The following is a 21,034-nucleotide window of genomic DNA, read 5'->3' as shown; positions in this document are numbered from 1 at the left end:
AGCTTTAGTGTCCAACTGACGTTAGCGTTAGGTTCCAACTGACATTAGCTTTAGTTCCAACTGACGTTAGCTTTAAATTCAAACTGACGTTAGCTTTAGTCTCCAACTGACGTTAGCTTTTGCTTCCAACTGACTTTAGCTTAGCGCTGTCACTTTTTAACCCCAAGTTGCACAGCTAAAAAAGGCTACTAATATTGTGATAACGCTTCTCAAATTAGGCTTGTTTTGTTAATACACTTGTGTCTAATTGAGTGGCACCTCGCTATAATAAGTATAAAGCCGTAATATACATTTTTAATCCATTTAATAGCCAGGTGGTTGTGTAGCATGTTAGCAGGCTGCTGCTTCTCTCTCCATTCAATATCTTGGCTGCTTACTTTACGCAGCTGTGTGCGCAGTGTTGGTATGCATTTAAAAGGTTTAATTTAATTATTAAACTTTAATCAAGTGAGCCGTTTTGTTTGAGTTCAATAGGTTTGTTAATAGCTCATTCATAGACAATGTCCAATAAGCCCTTTAATGACCAGTTGGTGTTCAATGGGAAGCACAGTGTGTGCGTTAAAAGATGACATTTCTTCATCATTTAGACATTAATTAGTGATTATTTGGGTTATTTTGCTATGCCGAACTTTAGTGGGAGTGTTGTTTAATTGAGATAATGTGTTTCTTTTGCAGGTAAATACATATATCGAGCACAGAGCCTTCACATATAAAAGACGTCAATAATTGCTATAGGTTTGGTGTGGAGCACCGTTTCTGCGTTTAAAAGATGACATTTCTTCATCATTTAGACATTAATTAGTGATTATTTGGGTTATTTTGCTATGCCGAATTGTAGTGGAGGTGTTGTTTGACTGAGATAATGTGTTTATTTTGCAGGTAGATAGATATAGCGAGCACAGAGCCTTCACATATAAAAGACGTCAATAATTGCCATAGGTTTGGTGGAGCACCGTTTGTCACAGTATTCTCATGTCACATTATAGGCCTATATGTGTGGATATAAGCAGCTCATTGTTGCGCATGCATCAATAATTGTTTTTTTGCAAACATAAATGGTATATAAAAGCACCCATGCATGCTGATTGATAATCTGTTAACTGTTAAGTAATAGATGTGAAGGTTTTTTTGCTGTGATGATGAGGCGTCCTCCTTTTTCTCGATGACGTAATCCTCCACCATCCGTGCCACATCTTTTGGGTCGCAGTGGGTTCCTGTGCTGCCTGCTGCTCGCCAGTCTGCTGCCGCTGCTCACATCATATGGACCCTGCTCTGTCCTGTTTGTCTAGCCTCTATCTATCTCTCCCTCCTCTCCTTCCTTCCTTGGCTTTCTTTCTTGTCTTTTTCTCTCTCTATCGCTATCTAAACTGCAAAAATGACATTAGAGTCGTTGCTTTTTTAGAGTCACAATTGGTTCTGAATGGGAGCTCAGTTTAGGGGGCAGCAAAAGGGAGGAATTGTGAATGAAATCCAGCAGCTTGGTTCAGTTTTTCAAGTGTTCTCCAAAAACTAGGGCTGCACGATACACCTATCTCCCGATTCGATATGATCACGATACTTGGGTGCCGATTCTACAAGTATTGCGATTCGATATTACGATTTATTGCGATTTGCCATGGGAAAAAGTTGAATCATACACTTCTAGGGACTGTTACTTTGAAAAATATCTAAATTAATAAGGTAAAAATGTTTGATTTTCAGCATGTATGTAGTCATAGATATCCTGAAGTCAAATATATCAGTCATTGTCAGATGTTATTTATTGAATTTTTTTCAAGCAACCCAAAAATCAGAGAATAAAGACATTTCCCTCACAAATTTTCTTTTTACTTTATAAGGGACATGTCATGTTTTATTCTTCTGGTAAACATAATCCAATCAATCGTATTTCTTGTTTTTTAGTTGACATCTTTTGAACATTTTGAAAACTGGACGTAGTCACACATGTATACTTCCGTTAACTTCACCAAGTGTATCGCTAGTTCTCCCCGTCATCTGTTCTCTTTGTACATCCATGGTCAGCTCCATCGGCGCTGTTTGAATGCATTTAACATAAATGTCAGTATATGGGTGCTCTACAGTTGTAGCGTCGGCCGATTTGACCACGGAGATGAGAGTGACGGCTGGCCTGACAGCACGTTACGATACGATAACGTTTCCTGTCCACGACAGAGTTATCGTGCAGCTTTAGCCGTGATGTCTAGCTCTGCTTTTCCTGGTTATGTGTGATATCCAAAGTGTTTCCATACTTTACTGTATGTGTAGTGTTTCGGATTTAAAATGTGACGGTGCAGGTTGTATCCACGTGGAACCTCCCTCGTTTTCTACTTTTTGGTTTCAGCTCGCTGCTGCCGACTGCAGTTTGTGTTGGTTGACGGATACGGAACATATAGACTCAAATGAAGCAAATATGTGTATTCTAGCATTAAAAAATCTATTTCAAAATCATAAAAAAAAATTGCGATACATACTGTAGGTCAATCAACAACAGTGTGTATATCCTGTGTAATTTTACTGTTTTGTTTTTTGTAATCTGTAAAATTTAACAGTCGTAATTGTTCTGACAATAGCTTTTCTACAGTATCCATTTCGGAAGGAATCCATATAAACAAAAACCTCAGCAGATGGGGGTCCAAAAACATGGATGTCTTTGACATCATGTTTGACCTGAATACATTTGGGAATCCTGATGGTTGCTGAAGCTGAACTACTTATCTTGGGAATTAGGCCTGCCATGTTGCACATTTTTTTATTTGGGCCACCATTCTAGGCACCATATTATATATTAAAGCTGTGGTAGTCAGGATTATTTTTGCAACAGTGGATTTTTAGCTCAGCCAGAGTAAAAATAGGAGAGTCAGGCATCCAGTATGTTTCTTTAAAAGGCCCATCCCATCTCTGACAGCTGAAACATATAGTAAGATGTGGTGCTGTTGGCACTTAAACGTGACTAAATAATGCTGAGCAAAGTTTTATTTTCACAGATTTTGTTACGTGCACTTTAACCATATGCATATTATAAATTCGGAAATGGTGTGCTGAGGAGAATCCTGGATTGACCTGTACATTTCTTTGCTTTTGCGCTCCCCAAACCCGGAGAAGCCTTGAGTTTTAGGAGTGGATGGACTCAGCTGGTGAGGATTAAATTGCCTGTGGCGATGGCCCAGGTTTACTTGAGCAGCGCACCTGAACCGGCCATCCCCACGGTGTACAGCAGATGTGTGTGAGACATAGAGAGAGAGAACAGATAGTAAAAAGTGAGGGGCAGTTGTGAGGAGATGGATATGGATACTGGACGACAGAGGAGGCACAGGTGTGGCTGGGGTAATGGGGATAATCTGCACCTGCTAGCAAAGGGCAGGGGGTCCCATGGGAGCACATTGGGAGTTAGGTGGTATCATCAGATCTCAAAGCAACTTGCTCAAATTTAAGTGTGGACATGATGCGGGGGCAAACTGTAATTTACCCTTACGTTTATTCCCAACAATTCTTAGTCATTTTTGGCTATTGTTCACCAACACAATACAATCTGGAGGTTGACTAATCATTTCTGCCAAAGGTCTCACTTTAGTTGGAATTATTCTCAGTCTTGGGGCGTAGCCTGCAGGCAGTTTCAGAGTTTGTTGGTTAACATTGCCTGTAGCTTGACAAGGGCAAAGAATAGGTTTACTATTAGAGTTTTGTGAGGAATTTCTTCTTTATCCATCACTTGATGATATTCTGTTTTTTCGTCTTGAACTGAAGAAGGTATGAATAATTCTGTTTTACTGCTAACACTATATCTTCAATGCTTTGGTTGATGAGTGCATTAGGCTGGTTTACTAGTGTTAATGTGGTATAGAGTTACAACTAAGGATTATTTTCAATGTCGATTAATCTGTCGACTATTTTCTTATTCATCAATTAGTTTTTCGTCTATAAAATTTCAGAAAATGGTGAAAAATGTCGATCAGTGTGATGTCTTCAAATGTCTTGTTTTGTCCACAATTCAAAGATATTCAGTTTACTGTCATAGAGGAGTAAAGAAACCAGAAAATATTCACATTTAAGAAGCTGGAATCAGAGATTCAACTTTTTTTTCGCAAAGAATTACCCAAACTGATTAATCAATTATCAAAATAGTTGCAGATTAATTTAATAGTTGACACAACTAATCAATTCGTTGCAACTCTAATGTGGTAAACTAGGAGGTGCAGCAAATTCACGTCCACTTAGACGCCCTCAGACTTCTCACCACCAATTTATCATCATCATGCCATTTTCCAGATGTGTCTCCACAGGTTTGGCTGGTGCCTGTAGGGAAGATGCATTAAGATGACAGCCTCCTGGTTAAACATCATAAACTAGCCCACATAGCAAAGCAGTCAAAGGTCGGCCATTGTTCTCGTCGGGTTGAAAGGCTGAGATGTGTATACACTGTGGGATGGGCACCGAACATCAGAGAATGTGTAGGACATTATACGACTCGAGATCCTCTGTTTCAGACAAGAAGTCAGTGTTTAGTAGGAAACTACCACTTCTTTATGTGTGTTAGATGTTTTGGATTTTATTGCTGCGTCTCATAATTGTGTCAGTCCAGCAGGACGTCATCTTTTATGCACCCTGAGCTTTCAGTTTCTGTCTCTCCAACACTTCCTCCTTTCTCACCTCTTTGCTTTTGCTTTCCTCTCTATCTTACTCTGACACCTTATGTCTGCTTAGTCTCAGCGTTGTAGAGACACACCCTTCCTTTCAGCATGGTGCTCAGTAGTGCTGACAGCTCAGTATTGGTGCTAACTGACAGTGATGGTAAGAAGACGGCTGGCTGGGTGCTGCTGCGGGCGAGATACACTATCTGGCTTCAAAGATTCTGGCGTATCTTACATTAGTAGGCTTGCCAGAAGAGCTATGAAAAAAAGTATTAATTCACTTTCACTTATGTCACCATAATGTAGTTTTTTTATAAAATTATATTACTCCAAGTTGATTTTTTTGACCCCATACACAAATGAATGACTTGGTTATTAAAACTCCGCCAACCGCCTACTACATACTACTGACGAATGCAGCACGCAGTATACAGTACAGCTCTTTCCCTCTTCTCTTCCCTCGCCACCGCCTGCTGCTTTGTAGAGCGTCACTGGCCGGCTCTCGAGCGAGCTACGCCTGCGGGCGATTGTGGAGCTTTTCAACTCCAAAAAAGGCAGATAACCACAGGTTCCTGTTAATTTTATAATGGACATTTGTGTTATGATATTTAAACAAGGAAATAAAAGCCTCTTGTCTACGAGACCGGTGTCTTGAGAGAGCTCCAGCCAGCTCATAGCGGTCTGTGAGCGTAACTGCCCGGCTGGTGAGGTAGCGACCCCGGCAGGCGCTAGCTAGCTGTCACAGCAGTTTGTGGAGCTTCTCAACTCCGAAAACGTTGGAACAAATATACGATTTGCCATCTAATATCGTGAAACTGCCAGTATTCAAAATCTACAGTTAATTTCTCACCTCAAAAATGTTCAGAAGTGAATTTAGTGATGAAACTGCTACGAAAAATATATATATAAAAATGCCATTTTTGGTTGCTGTTGTTGTGACCATAGACTGTCCAGCGCTTTGCATTGTGGGATACAGTAGGCGAGGTAGACTGGTCCGATTTTTTAGTATGACATTCCAGGTATTTTTGGCATACTGTAGATTTTGCTTTTGTTTACATACTACATTTTGGCCAAATCAGTATGTACTACTAGTATAGTATGAGGTTTCAAATACAGCCCAACTCTTGTACATGTTTCAAATTGAGTGGTACTTACCTTTTAATAAGATCCTCCTCCTTTATTTGAGTGAGACGAGGCTCGCTGTGACCTACGCTGACTGTTGGTGACAGCCCTGTCAAAGAGCAGCCTGTTCATGTTTAACCAAGAGGACCAGCTGCCTGCTCGTTCTATTATAACCCTTTGGAAAGCTCACAGTCCTATTTACAGTTGGGAAGCACAGTAAGCAGAGCCATTGATAGACAGAGTTCGGCCATTTTCAGTTAACACTGGCTGCACACCGACCCGACTGTTGCCAAGTTACTGGTGGTTTTGTGCCAGCTTATTCCTTCAATGTTGTGCATCACTAATTACATGAAGGGAAATTACTGCCAATAAGTCATTCTGGAAAAGAGTCGCCACAGGACGGCAACAAATACAATTTTGCCAAACATGTCCCAGGCTGGTAGCACCCTCAGATCACCATCATTGTCCTGAGCTACAGTACTTTGAGTCTGACTGGCAGTCCTTAAGTGAACCAGCCAAACAGCCATCCATTCACATAAATATCCAGCCAGATAGCTCTCAGAGAGGCAGCTAGTTAGTGGTCTGTTGCTGGGGCGGATATGGCACAACTCCTTAGCGAAAATCATCTCCCAAGCCCCAAACACAGCTGTGTTTATTCTGTGCAAGATACCACAACTACAGAACGCCAGGACGAAGGTGCCTCGACAGATCCAGACTCCCAAAATGAAAAGCAAGTAGTGCCACATTAATAGGCATGTAAAGAATATTAAAAATAAAGTATCATGTGGATGCATCATTAAGGCCTTTAGCATTGTAGTCTCTCAATATAATTCAGAAAATAGAAGACTAGGGCTGCAATTAATCGATTAGTTCTCAACTATTTAATTAATGGCCAACGATTTTGATAATCGATTAATCATTTTGAGTATCCTTTTAAGAAAAAAAGTCAAAATCCACAGATTTCAGCTTTAAATGTGAATATTTTATGGTTTCTTTACTCCTATGAGAGTAAACTGAATATATTTGAGTTGTTGACAAAACAAGACATCTTGAGGACGTCATCTTGAGCTTTGGGAAACACTGATCAACATTTTTCACAATTTTTTGACATTTTATAGACCAAACAAGTAATCGATTACTGGTGAAAATAATCGATAGTTGCAGCCCTAGAGAAGACCAACATGTTCGCATAAGTTTTAAGACTAAAAATAATTATTTTCTGCCTATGAACACTGGGACAAAAATAACAGTGGCCTTGTGAATTGTATGTAGATGGGTTCAGTTCTAGCGGGAAAAATGTTATTTTATTTAGAAATAAACAACATTCATTCATAGTTGGACAGTGGTAGTATTGTCATATACATGTAGATCAGTGATTCTTCATGCTTATATAAGGAGGAGTTTTGTGAGTCATTTCTGTGACAAATCATTAAATCACTCTTTAGTACCTTTTTCATGGACCGTGAGTTTGTAGCTCTCCTTCTGTTCCATTTTAAGATTTCATTTTAGACGTATTTTTATCAGATCAGGGTCACCTCTTCCATCCCTCCCTCCTGTCTCTCTCTCGCTCGCTCCATCTCTCTCTCTCTTTCTCTGCCCAGTGTTGGCGTATCTGGATCATGCATAACTAATCAGATGAAACTGCATATTATGGTAATGGTGTTCTCTGTTAGTGGGCAGTCATAATGGTTTGATTAGCTGAAACAGCATGTTATCCAGCGAGCGAGAGGAGCTAGAGACAGACCCCCTACTTCTTATTTCTCTCTCTCACAACAGTTACATTCAAGTATACATGATTCAGACAACACAAGAGAGAATTGTGACTCTCTACATGTGTGCACAATATCCGATTCTTATCTGTAAATATTTTCGACACCCTTATTATTAAGTGTAGCAGAAATCAGGTCTGGTGATCCCATATTGCCGTAATAGCTAACAAATCTCTATTAAAGGGACAGTTCAGATGTTTTGAAGTAGGTGTAGCGCCTCTGGTACTCAGCCGATGGGAATAATGAATACGCCAACATCTACCTAGGTTCGATGAGCAGTTGCCTTAAATAACTCAGGAGTTATTATAGATTGAACAGTTGACAATTTTATTGCACCACAACAATTCAACAACATTCAAAATGCTTCAGATAGATGTCAAAGTATGAAATGAAATGTAAAAATAAATAAAAGAGCGCTCTTTCAAAGTACAAATAAAATAGAAAATAGAAAAATCAGTGTCCTTTAAGATGAAATCCTCTTCCTCTAATTAAGATGATCCAAAGAGTGCAATTTCTGTCTTGGTGTGGGTGTAATGTGAATACACCACCACACTATTTCAAGTTCCAGTATTTTAGTTCCTACTACCCAATTACCCGGGTAGTAAAAGTGTGTTCGTGTTCTTATCTGGTATCCAAATGAATTGAGCAGTCAGATGTCCTCTGTGGCAGGTCCTACGGTTGGCCACACCGTTTCCACGACCGTCCACAGTCTCACTGGGCTTGGCTCGCCATCACTGAATCCTCCAGATTCGATTGTCGTTTAATAGAACCAAAAGAAAAACCAACCAACACAAATAGTGCAGGATAGTAAGTAATCTTGCTCACTCAGTTCTTATCTGCTTTCACAGTACCTCATCATGTATAACCAATAACTAAGGATATACTTCAAAACAATCCAATGGATTACCATACAGTAATACAGTTGGTATTTTAACTTACAATGAATTATTCATCCATCTTCTCAAACACTTTATACAGTTTTTAATATATTTAACCTTTAATTATGAACTAACTTATATTAAGCACACACATGAAATGAACTGGTGTTATCAAATGAATTACTGCTGTTTAAATTAACATTTTAATAACCAAAATCTGTTGCATCACGGTGCAGTTGTACTAGACCATTACTATGTGTTAGCCTCACTTAACCAGAGTGGCTGTAATGTAAACAAACCACAATACACCTTTAAACTTCACCACGCTATCCTTAAGCTACCAACCAGAGCTAGAAGTTAGCTTAGCGATTAGCCATTAGCATTAGCGATCTTTTTAGCATCATAAAACAGTAATAAAACGGGCACTAAAGTTCGTCAAATACCTTACAAAACATTCTTGTAACCTCGGTTGTTTTTTATGAACAGTATCTGAACTTAAACAACAAGTTTTATGCATCTTTTTCTCCTTACATAGTGGTTAAAACAGACTAGCCAAAACAGCACGTGTGTGTTTCAACTCACCGGGGTTTAAATCTTAACAAAAAGTAGTTTCTCCCGTTCACAGTTGGGACTCCAACTAAAGACGTAGCTCAACGGCTTAGACGTTTAAAGAAAATAATACTTTCCGGACTACTTAATGACATTGTATGCCGTGTTAGCTTAACAGTCTGTTCAGAGCACGATTTCACAACGTATCCAGGTAGCGATCTCAAGGGAAGTGAGAAATACACATGCTGCACGTCACATCCTCTACACTTGACTTCCACAGAATACATGTTGCGCCTCCCTCTGGGAAGAATATGCAACTACACCTCTAAATGACATATATGGGTTTAGTAGCCCTATATTTCATATTGGTTACATAGGGTTATATGAGGTACTTATCCATAGTCAGTGTATTACCTACAGTAGATGACGGTCGGCACGCCCCCCGTTTGAAGAAGCAGACAGGAGTTACTGCACGGGAGCAAAGCAATATACTGCTGTGGACGGGGCCGATACCTAAAGGCCCACCTAAAAAAATCAATATCAGTTTAAGTGTACGCTACATTTAGAATATATTTGCTGGTTTACCTTGCTGTGAGACAGCTATACAGTGTATTTTTCTAAAGGGGAACTGAAGCTGTTATCTATGCTCTCGCTAAAGCAACCAGAATTTTACCTCGCAGAACACGGAGTTGCTGGTTATATTGGCTACCAATATATTGGCTACCGTTGCTCGATCTGTTAGTTTATTTCTGTTATTGTGTGACTTTGGTAAGTTCAGATTCACCAAAGCAACACGATAGCACAAACAAACTAACCGATCGAGGCAGTGGTACGCCAGCAAACCCCCGTGTTCTGCGAGGTAAAATTACAAGTGTTTTCAATGGAGTCTGGTGGCTTTGGCGAGAGTGTAGATGGAAACAATGGCTTCAATTCCCCATCGAATAAGGGCTGTCTGACAGCAATGTAAACAGGTGAAAATATTCTAAATGTAGCGTACACTTAAACTGCTATTGATCTGGTGGGCCTCTCTTTTAAGTGGCTAAAATACGTTTGCTGCCGGCCCCGTCCACAGCAGTACATTGTTTTGCTCCCACACATTTTTGTCAATGACATTGAAACAAATGACTTATTTACTGTTATTTTAAATTGTTGCAGGTGGGGTAAAATTTGTAGAGCATATCGCATTCAAATATACTGTACAGACTCTTGGAAATCGCTCTAGCTTTTAAAATACTGATATCCCAACGTTAAGTATCGTTTTCTGTTCGATTTTTCTGAAGACCACTCGGTCTTCTGGGACCTGCATCTACAAAATGACTCAAAACGTGATTTAGTAGGGGAGATTGACTTTTTACTCCACTAGCCCACAAGCCTTTAGGCCTTGGCAACATAAATAGTGGCTCTAGATATCTGTTGTAATTCATCATCGGTATCTGCCCTATTATGAGTCACTTGTGTGTTCTAACCCAGTTTCTGAAAAATGCAGGGCTAGATTATGCCAGCAGAGCCATGAGATAAAGATAGCTAGATTATAGTTTAGGAGGCTGTGTGAGATGAAACTACGCTAGCCTTGCAGAGGTTGGATTAAGATAGCAAAACATAAAGACATTAAAGGATTAACATGATCATTGATGATCGCTGGATATGACATGGATAGATGCAGAGATGGTCTTTGGTTATATGGAGGAATGGGAGACGAGGGTGGCTGGACAAAACAGCCAGGGACCGGGGGTCAATGATTGCATCAATGGGTGGATGTGATGTGAAGCAAAGTAGTAGTAGATGTTTGGCTTTATTGATAAAAAAATTTACTTAATGCAGGTTTTAAATAAACAGGCAGTTTTCATATAAACATGGTACCATTTTGGGACGCTATCCAATTCTCATAGTACATTCAAAAGTTCAAATATTTAGTATTTTTTTCATAAAGGAACATTTGTAGCTCTACTTTAAAAGCTGTTCTGGCTGACTCTCTTCTCATCTTATCCTTCCAGAGATCTATAGTATTATGGGATTGATACCAACAACCAGTTTTATATTATTGCTTGTTCCTGATCAGTCTGAACCTAAATACTAATGAGCTACTTGGCGGTTGGTGCTGCTATTGGTTGTTGAACATCATTCATTAATTTAACTGTAGGGTAGGCATGTTATGTTTGCTTGCAGCTGCATCCATGTCTTGTCTTAGCTGTCAGCTAATGTAAATGTTAAATGTAAATGTTGAAGTGTTTGTCAGCAACATACTGATACGGCAGTATTCAGTTTACTTTGTGAGGAAAGTAGTCATGTGTTAAAATGCTTGAAAGTGTGTGCAAACTTTTGCAAAGCAAATGAAAATGAGGCATTGACTACATTTATATGCACAAAATATTCACTTTTTTGCCCTTATTATTAATGAAAATGAATATTCCACGAATATTCCCCTTTACATGCAGCTGTGCATACTCCGATTAACATAACCGGCGGGCGGACTTGTTCGACCGTGCGAACACAGCCTTTCATTTCTTCATCCACCTTCTTGAAAGGTTGGCGTTGTGATATTTGCTCATATCCAAAAACCTGTTGATATCCAAATCTTTAATGTTTAAAGGTAGCTGTGTTTCTCCTTCCAACTGGAAATGTGGGCTTTTCTTTTGCGCATGCATCTCTGCAAACTGTCGGCTAGTTGGTTTGTGTACAACGCACAGAGCTGCAAACAGGCAAGAGGCCGTATGTTGCAAACTGCCGTAAAACCCCCAAAACGCATGTTCCAAATGCAGTGTATCCATGTCCAAAGAATGCTCCTAAAACCTGAATATTATCTGCATATCCCACATATCTTAATCAGAAAAGGCTCCATTCGGTATAAGACCTAATTCAGAATATCCAAACGGAATATGCTGTGTACATGACTCATAGTAAATTCAGAATATTGTCATATTCAGAATAATAGTGGAATATTTGTGTGCAAGTAAACATAGTCAGTGTTGTGTGACCACACCCCTTGGCTCAAGTATGTTGGCAAGCTGCTCAGAGAGTGATATGATCATATCATATTTGACTTTTCTTGGAAGTCGTCTGTTGAATTTGAGCACAGGCAATAGAGGTTTAAGTCCCTTATTAATGTCTAAATACGTACTAAAAATGTAGTTAGAACTTAGCCCAGATATGGTGACAAAAGTTACACACAAGTGTTGGGAATAAGTGCATCAATCTTGGTCAAGCGTCTAAAATAGACTGAGCATGGGGATAATATGGTGAGATCAGTCCTTCCTGACCATCACTGCTCCATGTCACATTGTTATAGAATAACCACTGGATCATTACACCTAAACATCTCTCATCTGAAAGAGAGGGCTCCTCTCCGCTGCAGCCCTACCCCCACCTTTACACTCCTCAGGTATGTGAGTACAGCTGGCTCCTTGCTCTTTACTCAAGAGTTATGCTCCAGTGCGTGTTTTGGCTTGTCCTTTCCTTCACTATCATCCTCACCACTATCCCCAAAATGCATAGAAAACTCAAGTCCTTCTATGCACATTTACACGCACCATTTCCTAAAGGTGTATTGCGATTTTCTCAGCAAACTTGTAGATCTATTGCCATGTGCCCTTTATAACCTGCTGCTTGTGCAACCTGAGCTTAGCGAGTGTGTGTGTGTGTGTATGTGTGTGTGTGTCAGTGTCAGCTTCAGATCCTCAGGTCTGCCTTTGAAACAGCTGCTTAAAGAGCCTTGAATACCTCAGGAGGTCAAAGGACGCAGTTGCTTAAGAACAGTGGGGCATAGCCAAAAATGGATTGCGCTCCTTACTCTGCTGTTTTCCCCCCTCATGAGAATTAGCAAGGTTCATTGTTTTTGATCTCCGGTTGAGATGTGACCAGTTGGGGTTAAAGAAAAACACTAATATCTCTCCAGAGTTTAACTCGATGAAATTACTAACAATCATGTGGCTGAAAAGTGTCCGTTTCCATCTTCAAATAATTCATCTATTTCGACAAGATATATTGTGATTTATTACAGTTTTTTCAACTGCAAATGATGCAGTTTGTCAACATCTGTTTTATCTAATAAGATACCATTTTCACTCAGTACATCTCAGAGTTTTCATTCACATATCTTGAGGTCAGAGGTCAAGGGAACCCTTTGAAAATGGCCATGCCAGTTTTTCCTTGCCAGAATTTAACACAACTTTGGAGTGTTATTTAGCATTCTTCCCGACAAGATAACATGACATGGTTGGTACCACCGATTCCTTGAGTTTTGTAGTTTCATATGATACCAGTATCTTCATTCTAGCTTTAAGACTGAGCCCGCTACAACCTCTGAAATACAGAATAGCAACCGGACTGTTAAGAGGTTAATAGTTTGTAATAAAAGATCGATACTTGACGTCCCTGTGTCAATAAAATATTGCAGCGCAAACTATCGTGATACTATGCTGTATCGATTTTTTTCTCCCCCACCCCTACTAGTGAGAGACTTTAATTTACTTTGGTTTCCGTATTTCTAAACCTTAAGTTTCCTGCCCTCTTTGTGTGTTTTTGTGTGACACTTGACAGGGTTATTTCTGGACCATCAACAGTTTACATGGTAAAACCTTGTTTTATCCGCTGCTTGTTTTGCTTGGAGATGTGTGGAGGAAACGCAAAGGGGTTCCATATCCAACTCAAACAGGAACATAAAGAGCAGTCTAAAAACACAGGACTTTTGTGCTGCTGTTTTTACTTCATACTGCTTCTCCACGTCAGGCTTGTTTTCTAGCCTTCCCTCCTTCTCTCCTTTATTTTTATCCTTACTGGTCTTGAATCCTTGTTCAAAACAAAGTTGTTTGTTGTTTTTGTCTTTCAATAATCTGTTTTAGTCAACAGACGTGTGACGAATGTAGGTGGGGCTGTTAGTGTCGTCACTGTGCACGTGCGATGATGCAGTAGAGAAAGTAAGAGTGAAAGGATCAACAACATGTGTAGAGATATCTGGTTACAAAGGCTGATGGGCATGCTTTTAGGAGGGTGTGTCCTTAACTCTAACTCACAGCCTGAGGATAGGGATGATCCTTTCCTCAAGCTAACTTGTTCCACAAGGACCCTTTAGTTGTATTTAGGAACCGTGAGACACTGCAAATAAAATGTATAACGTATATCGTGCTCATTACTTTATTTTATTTTTTTCTCTCAGTTCAATAGTTGGTCACTGATTTCTCACTGGGAGAAGGATCTTGAAAGTGCATGTGTGTGCAGGCTTGGCAATTGGTTGAAATGAATACGTTTCCCAGTTAATATTAATAAGGATATTTTAAAATATCAATTTATATCACAATATAGCAAATCTATGTTTGAATAGAAAGATTACAGGACATTCATGTGACAGAGACCTATCTTTGAATGCCAAAAAGCCATCACTTTAACAGATAGATGAAGCCGGTAATGCTGTGTCGCAGATAGCACTGCTGCTATAACTGTGTAGCAAAAAAAGTTGTCTTACCTTAGCAAGCTAACGTTAGTCATCCATTGTTGCTGTGTAGCTGCTTAACACGACTGTAGCTAATTGGTGAGTTAAACAGGGACACGTAAGCTTACTGTATGTTGGTATTAAATGTGTAAGATGGATTGATCTTGTAGCTATAGACGGCTAAATTGACAGCTGACATGTCACATGATTTACATTAAAACATGGTTGGACTTCTAGATAACATGTTAGCTTGTTAAAATGTAAACATTGACTATTTGTAGTAGTATTTGTAGCAACCTGGCAACCCTTTCTACATCAAAATAAAAATAAAAAGATGTAGGAAAAAAGTATTGTAAAGTAACTTGTAACAGTTTATTTACATTTTAAGTGTCCATTTAAAGCATTGATTAGTTACACAGCAAGTTGCTGAATATCAATATATTGGATAGTATATCAGTGTTATTCTTTCAGTCCATTGACCTATTTTACTGTGTGTTTGCCGGCTAGCTATGTACTGTATCAGCTTGGTTTTTCTGTGTGCATTGGTCTAGACTCTAGATGTTTCTGCGTGTCTGACAGCCCTACTGGGTTTGCAGCAATTCATTGTGTGTATGAGCTTATATACAGTATCTGTGTTGTGTGTGTGTGTGTGTGTGTGTGTGTGTGTGTGTGTGTGTGTGTGTGTGTGTGTGTGTGTGTGTGTGTGTGTGTGTGTGTGTGTGTGTGTGTGTGTGTGTGTGTGTGTGTGTGTGTGTGTGTGTGTGCAGAAAGAGCGCGCAAAATGGACAACCATACCCTGAGAGAATCTGTGTGTGTCAGAGATGAGAACCTGAGAACAGGATTGTGTGTGTGTGTGTGTGTGAGAGGGAGAAACAGGCGGCCTCGCTGCTGTTTTCTGGGGCAGGCTATCAGGCAGCGAGGCAGCAGGGAGGGATAATAACAGAAGCTGTTACATTCTTGTGGTTTCTCTGATTTCAGCATGAGGCAGGGGGCTGGCTCTGGCTGACTCACGGCTGCTCGGCCTGCTCTCTCTGCCTATCTCTCTTTCTTGGTCTCTACGCCAGCATGGAAGCTACTAGCAAGCGGACAATACATGACATTTCTTGGACACTTTAATCTGTGACACATTAATTACAGGACTATGAATCTGTGCATATTTTAGCACCTCTTGCTCGAGCATTAACCTAGCAACTGATTAACACTGGCTAAGCTACTACTGTGAGCAGTGGCAGTAATTTGAGTTTGTTAGGTTTGTTCTTCAGGCCATTTGAGGGCAGATGCAACAGTTGAGGACTTGCCCTTGATATCCTGCTATATGATCGGTTGTGTTTCAATACAATTGCAGTGCATTGATTTTTTTAGGAGTTGATAAATTGTCATAGCTACATGAACGCAACAAACGCGCTCTTTCATTGATAAACTCCAACAACAACAATACAATACAATTCTAGAAGAACGCAGCTGTGTACGCTGGTTGGAAGTGAATGGGATGCTATTGTGCCTATGTTCAATAGGAGCAAGGTGACAAAACAAAAGCATTTAGAGTGATTTCACAGAAAGAGTTTAGAAGAGTAGGTGTTCATCTGACATTGGAGTCCAGATAATCAAGACTTATAAACATCTGGGTATCTGTAGTAGTAAACAGCCTTAAAATGTGTATAGTTTACACGTTTAGTGGAATAAAAAAGGCAACAATAGCTATTAGACATGAATCTAAACAGACTGCATTGCTAAACGTTACTCCACAGCCAAACATTACATCATCAAACACTATATGAAGCCATGCAAAGTCAGTCTGTTTGTTTCTTGTGCTTTGTGGTCCATTTTCTTAACATTTCTATTCTCTACAACATTACGGATGTACTCCGTACTACTATATATAACAGCATTACTCCGGAGTTGAATCTGTTTCATTGGTTCATTTAAGCCCTCTCTTAGGTCCGGGGTTGCACTAATCTTCTTTTGTAAAATCAGATTAATGCAGAACAGGCTAAATGAAGCACGGTCTAACCCATGTTTGTGAAACCCGGTTTGAGGTTGTTGTGTATATCAGGTCAGTGCTGCAGAGGAAATGCCATCTGCTTGGTAACATCACCACACATACATAGCTGTACTGGCCTACATATGTAACCTTATAAAACTACAAAGAACATATAGTCCATGTACATTACCAATGTAATTTAAACATGCTAAATGCTACAGATTACATAGAATCAACCTAATAGCAATTGCTTAAATTTTTCGGCCTTTCCATGGCTTATGAAACGGTTTTGGTAGTATTTGTGCATGCAAATATACTTGTTTGGAAAGGCAGGGCGTTGATGTTTTGGTATGTTATGAAAATGTATACAACAAAGGCAGTGTTCATATCAATATTAGTTTTTTTTAAACATTACGTCCTGACTCGTACTAACAGCAATATTTTACCGTACATATTTTTTCCGAAATAAGGTCCCATTGGGTCCACCGTAAGGGGCGGGACTTCACCTCTCTATGCTCTGGCTACAGTTAGGCAGGTTGGAGTTATAGTTTGATAAGCTACAGCATGTTATTGTCACACTGACTGTATTCTGTGTCAAAGATACGCCTGCTCTATGAGAAAAACAGGCAGTTACTCGCTACTGTGTCAGGACTTTGACGGTGCACTGTGCTGAGTGATGCTAGCAGAAATAACCTTAAAAAGCCTGATGATCTCGGGAGATTTTGTATCAGCTGTTTGAGTTGAACACATGAGCGTGCACCTCAGTATTTTGTATGAAGCAAACTGTGGCCTTGAAAGGGAATTCTGGCTTCATACCTCTCAGGACGTGCAAAAACCGAACTAATTGCCGTCTCAGTATTTGTTCACCAGGAGAAGCTAACCTTATTTTCTACAGCGTGGAAACGTTGTACAGGCTGTGAGGTGATTGTCAGGTGGGCCCACGCTTTCCTGTTTTGGCCCTGTTTACCAACCACAATGTGTTCCACCCACCTCCATCTCTTCATCTTCACCTCTTCATACAACCAGTGGTGCAGAGACATCCCCTAACACCTCTCCCACACACATGCTTCTCGTTACATGAGCTCTGTAATACATTCAATCAAACTGTTTAATCATCAATTCCACTGTTGAATCACTTCTTCCTCTTTCATGGCTTGCAGTTAATCCACCATAAGGTTGTTAAGCTTATAGATTGTATATGTGGAGGGTTTATAGGTCTTCTATCTTGAGCATCCACAGTACTGCTAGCCACACACAACCCAAACAATTTAAAAATTACACCTGTTTTTTCCCCCAGCTGCAGAAACTTCTAGGTTTGAACCACAGCAGGTCAAAACCATGCTGCTGTCTGACGAGAAAAAGTGATATAAAAAGCAACGTGGTAGACCACGAGCAGACTGTCGTTTGTTTCTAAGAGCTTACTGTTTTGACTTAAAAGATGTCGATCATCACAAAATATCACAGAAGGAGAGAGAGAGAGAGAGGGAGGTGTGGCACAGTGTAAAACTCATGCAGAGCTTCAAGTTTCATGAATTATAAATCAAGCAGAATCCCTTTTATCAGCAGTATCGAGGAGACTCTATAAGCCTACAGTATGTCCCATCCGTGGGCGCATACACACACACACACACACACACACACACACACACACACACACAAAAACTGTTTCTCTCAGAAGTGAACATTTGTGCTGAAGGCACCCAGACAATTAATTTTCAGATGTTTTAAAGCAGCAGATGTTGCTACATGTCCACTGGACCCAAACACCTCAAACAGGAAACAGCATGGCAGCCTTATTGTAAACTTTCTGTCCGTCAAAACAATCCACCAAAATCTACTTCTGAAAACATTTTAGGCGAGAAATAGTCTATGCCACTGCTGAGTATCGTTTCATTTTAGAACTAGATCGCCTAGTTTGACAGCTTGGTCCAAGTTTCGTGAGCCCGACGTGTCACGCTAGACGGGCTCATTTGCATAAAGTTGAATCTTTTCAACCCCCTCCAACTTTCCGCAACACTCCCACCATGCACTGGGCGACTGCTTCTCCTGCTTTCCATAGGAAATGAAGGGAAAGCGTTGAGGCGCCCTCCGTCACTGGATCTGGTGGAAATGTGCCATAATTGAGCATGTGGGTGTGAATGAGACAGAGTGTGTTTGAGCATGTTGTACTGCGTGTATACTGATGTGTATATACGATTAAAATATTAAATCGTGATGAATCGCAAATTAATCACACATTTATCTGTTCAAAATGTACCTTAAAGGGAGATTTCTCAAGTATTTAATAATCTTATTAACATGGGAGTGGGCTAATATGCTTGCTTTATGCAAATGTATGTATATATTTGTTATTGGAAATCAATTAACAACACAAAACAATGACAAATATTGTCTAGAAACCCTCACAGGTACTGCATTTAGCATAAAAAATATGCTCAAATCATAACATGGCAACAACAGCTGTCAGTGTGTCAGTGTGCTGACTTGACTATGACTTGCCCCAAACTGCATGTGATTATTATAAAGTGGGCATGTCTGTAAACGGGAGACTTGTGGGTATCCATCAACCCATTTACATTCACATATCTTGAGGTCAGAGGTCAAGGGACCCCTTTGAAAATGGCCAAAATTTAGCCTAAGTTTGGAGCATTATTTAACCTCCTTTGTGACAAGCTAGTATGACATGGTTGGTACCAATGGATTCCTTGATTTTCCCAGTTTCATACGATGTAAGTATCTTCACTCTAGCTTTAAAACTGAGCCAGTTACAACCTAAAAATCGCACATTGGGTTAATGCGTTAAAGAAATTATTGGCGTTAAAACAAATTTGCATTAACACGTTATTATTACGTTATCTTTGACAGCCCTAATATATATGTTTGTATTTTTGGTCGTATATTACCAAAGGTAGAAGCGATTTGTCCTCACCGCGTTCTTAAATGAGGTTGGTTTCCCTCTCCGCTTTCAATTGACACGTTATAGTAGTTGTGTAATAATGCAAATGTGTGTGTGCATATGTTACATTAACATAACCAACTGTAGATGTTTTAGCTGGAGGTAAGAACCCGTCCAGATGCATCCAGGCAGGGATTTAAAGTGCTTATATTTTTTGTTTCTTTTGTGCATCCTATTGTGTCATTATATTCTATCTCTTCATCATTCCTTCAGTTTGTTAAATGTCTATAGTATAAATAGGCCTGCAGATTAGGCTGTATTGTAATCTTTCCGCAGAGACCTTGAGAACTCATTGTTAAATGTGAAAAATTAATCAGGCAATCTCTTTTCAGTGCCTGAGCAAGTGACCTTTTAGAGACAGTACGGCATTGATAATAATATGGACACATTTTAGTAAAGCTCCGATCAGCGGCAGGAGGTGCTGAGTTTCCTGGAAAATGACTGTTGCATTGCCTCTGAAGGATTAGGCTGATGATAAAAGCCTTTTCCTGGTACTCTTTCCTCAACTACCCGCTGCCGATCTCTCATTTTAAATGTCAACCTCGGTCTAATTCTGCTTCTCAGCAAAGAGAAAGAATAGAAGATCCGAGGCTTCTTCGAAAAAAGGCTTGAGTAGTGTGAGGGGGAGACGGGTAATGAACGAGATGGGTTGAAATTTGATGAGATGAGTTCTGATTGGTTTAGTGTAGGTCTGAACAGATATAGCCTCTAAGAATAGGAATAGAGGGTTATCCTGAGGGTGCAGGGGATAAAGGAAATCATGTAGTCATCATGACTATGTCACATGATGCTATCCTCTCTCTATCTCTTCCTAAGAGACGCCGGACAGATTTAGTTGCTTCAGTAATGCCAAAAATCATGCCTTAATATAGGGCAGCAGCACGATTGTGGCCAAAATGATAATCACAATTATATTACATAATATTGAGATCACGATTATTCATCACGATTATTCATTGATTTTAGGGACAAAATATTTTTATTGCACTTTCGCATAAAACATAAATAATTAGAGCTTTGCTTTCACTTCCTTGTTGTGCTACATCCCTCCTAATGTACAAATCTTTGCATCAAAATAAGACTTACGGTTCTTCTTCACCTGAATTCAGTGCATTTTCCTTTCTGCTCTCTATTGTGTATTACTCTTCTTCTCTGGACTGCAGCGGCAATTTTCAGGAAAATATTTTCACAGGCTGCCGCTGTAGGGTGCATTGTGTAGCGGCATGACAGCTCCCCGAAAATGAGGCAACATCTTGATCGCCGGCTGGTGGCTAGCTGTCGGTTTAGGAAACGTTTGTTTTGATATGCATTTTCTATGAGCGGAGCACAAGTTTTAAGCGTCAATAATGCAATCAGGGTATTTTTTTGTCTGGCACTTAGAAATTTTGGCAGATCGAATTTTTTACATTCGAACACATCATGATAATGTTATAATTACCCTTCGCACAATTCTTTGTCCATTTTTTATTGAATAGAGCTTGAATAGAACCTCCGTTAACGTTAGTAGCTCTGTTCTTTATTTAGCCAAGCAGGACTGTGCTGCCCACCGGCTGCTAACAGCTAACGTTACTAACTCTCCTCCTGCCAATTTGAACATGGATTTGTTGTACACAGTGTAGTATTATCAGGGAAAAAATAGGGTGCGTCCCCTCTGGTTTATTACACCACGCTGCCGTGTCTCCGGTCCCAAACAAACTGAAACATGATACAGCGTGCGCATGCCGTT

The 21,034-nt window shown here is 39.9% G+C and overlaps 1 protein-coding gene across 6 annotated transcripts in view; it reads left to right on the top strand.

Annotated features, from left to right (window-relative positions):
- The window catches only part of ptpn4a (protein tyrosine phosphatase non-receptor type 4a), an 84,989-nt gene that overhangs the window by 974 nt on the left and 62,981 nt on the right, over positions 1-21,034 (top strand). For 2 of the 6 annotated variants that reach the window (XM_074657517.1, XM_074657514.1), the window contains exon 2: positions 12,233-12,325. The exons of 2 other annotated variants lie outside the window; for them this stretch is intronic. The gene's annotated coding sequence lies outside the window, so the exon portion shown is untranslated. Of the gene's footprint in view, positions 1-12,232; positions 12,326-19,058; positions 19,082-21,034 lie in introns of those variants that run through there. 2 more of the 6 variants (XM_074657511.1, XM_074657512.1) reach the window with 2 other exon arrangements.

This window comes from Sebastes fasciatus, chromosome 14 (assembly GCF_043250625.1).
Source record: "Sebastes fasciatus isolate fSebFas1 chromosome 14, fSebFas1.pri, whole genome shotgun sequence".
Lineage (NCBI taxonomy): Eukaryota > Metazoa > Chordata > Actinopteri > Perciformes > Sebastidae > Sebastes > Sebastes fasciatus.
The sequence above is the reverse complement of the archived record's forward strand: the minus strand, read 5'-3'. Positions and strand labels throughout refer to the sequence as shown.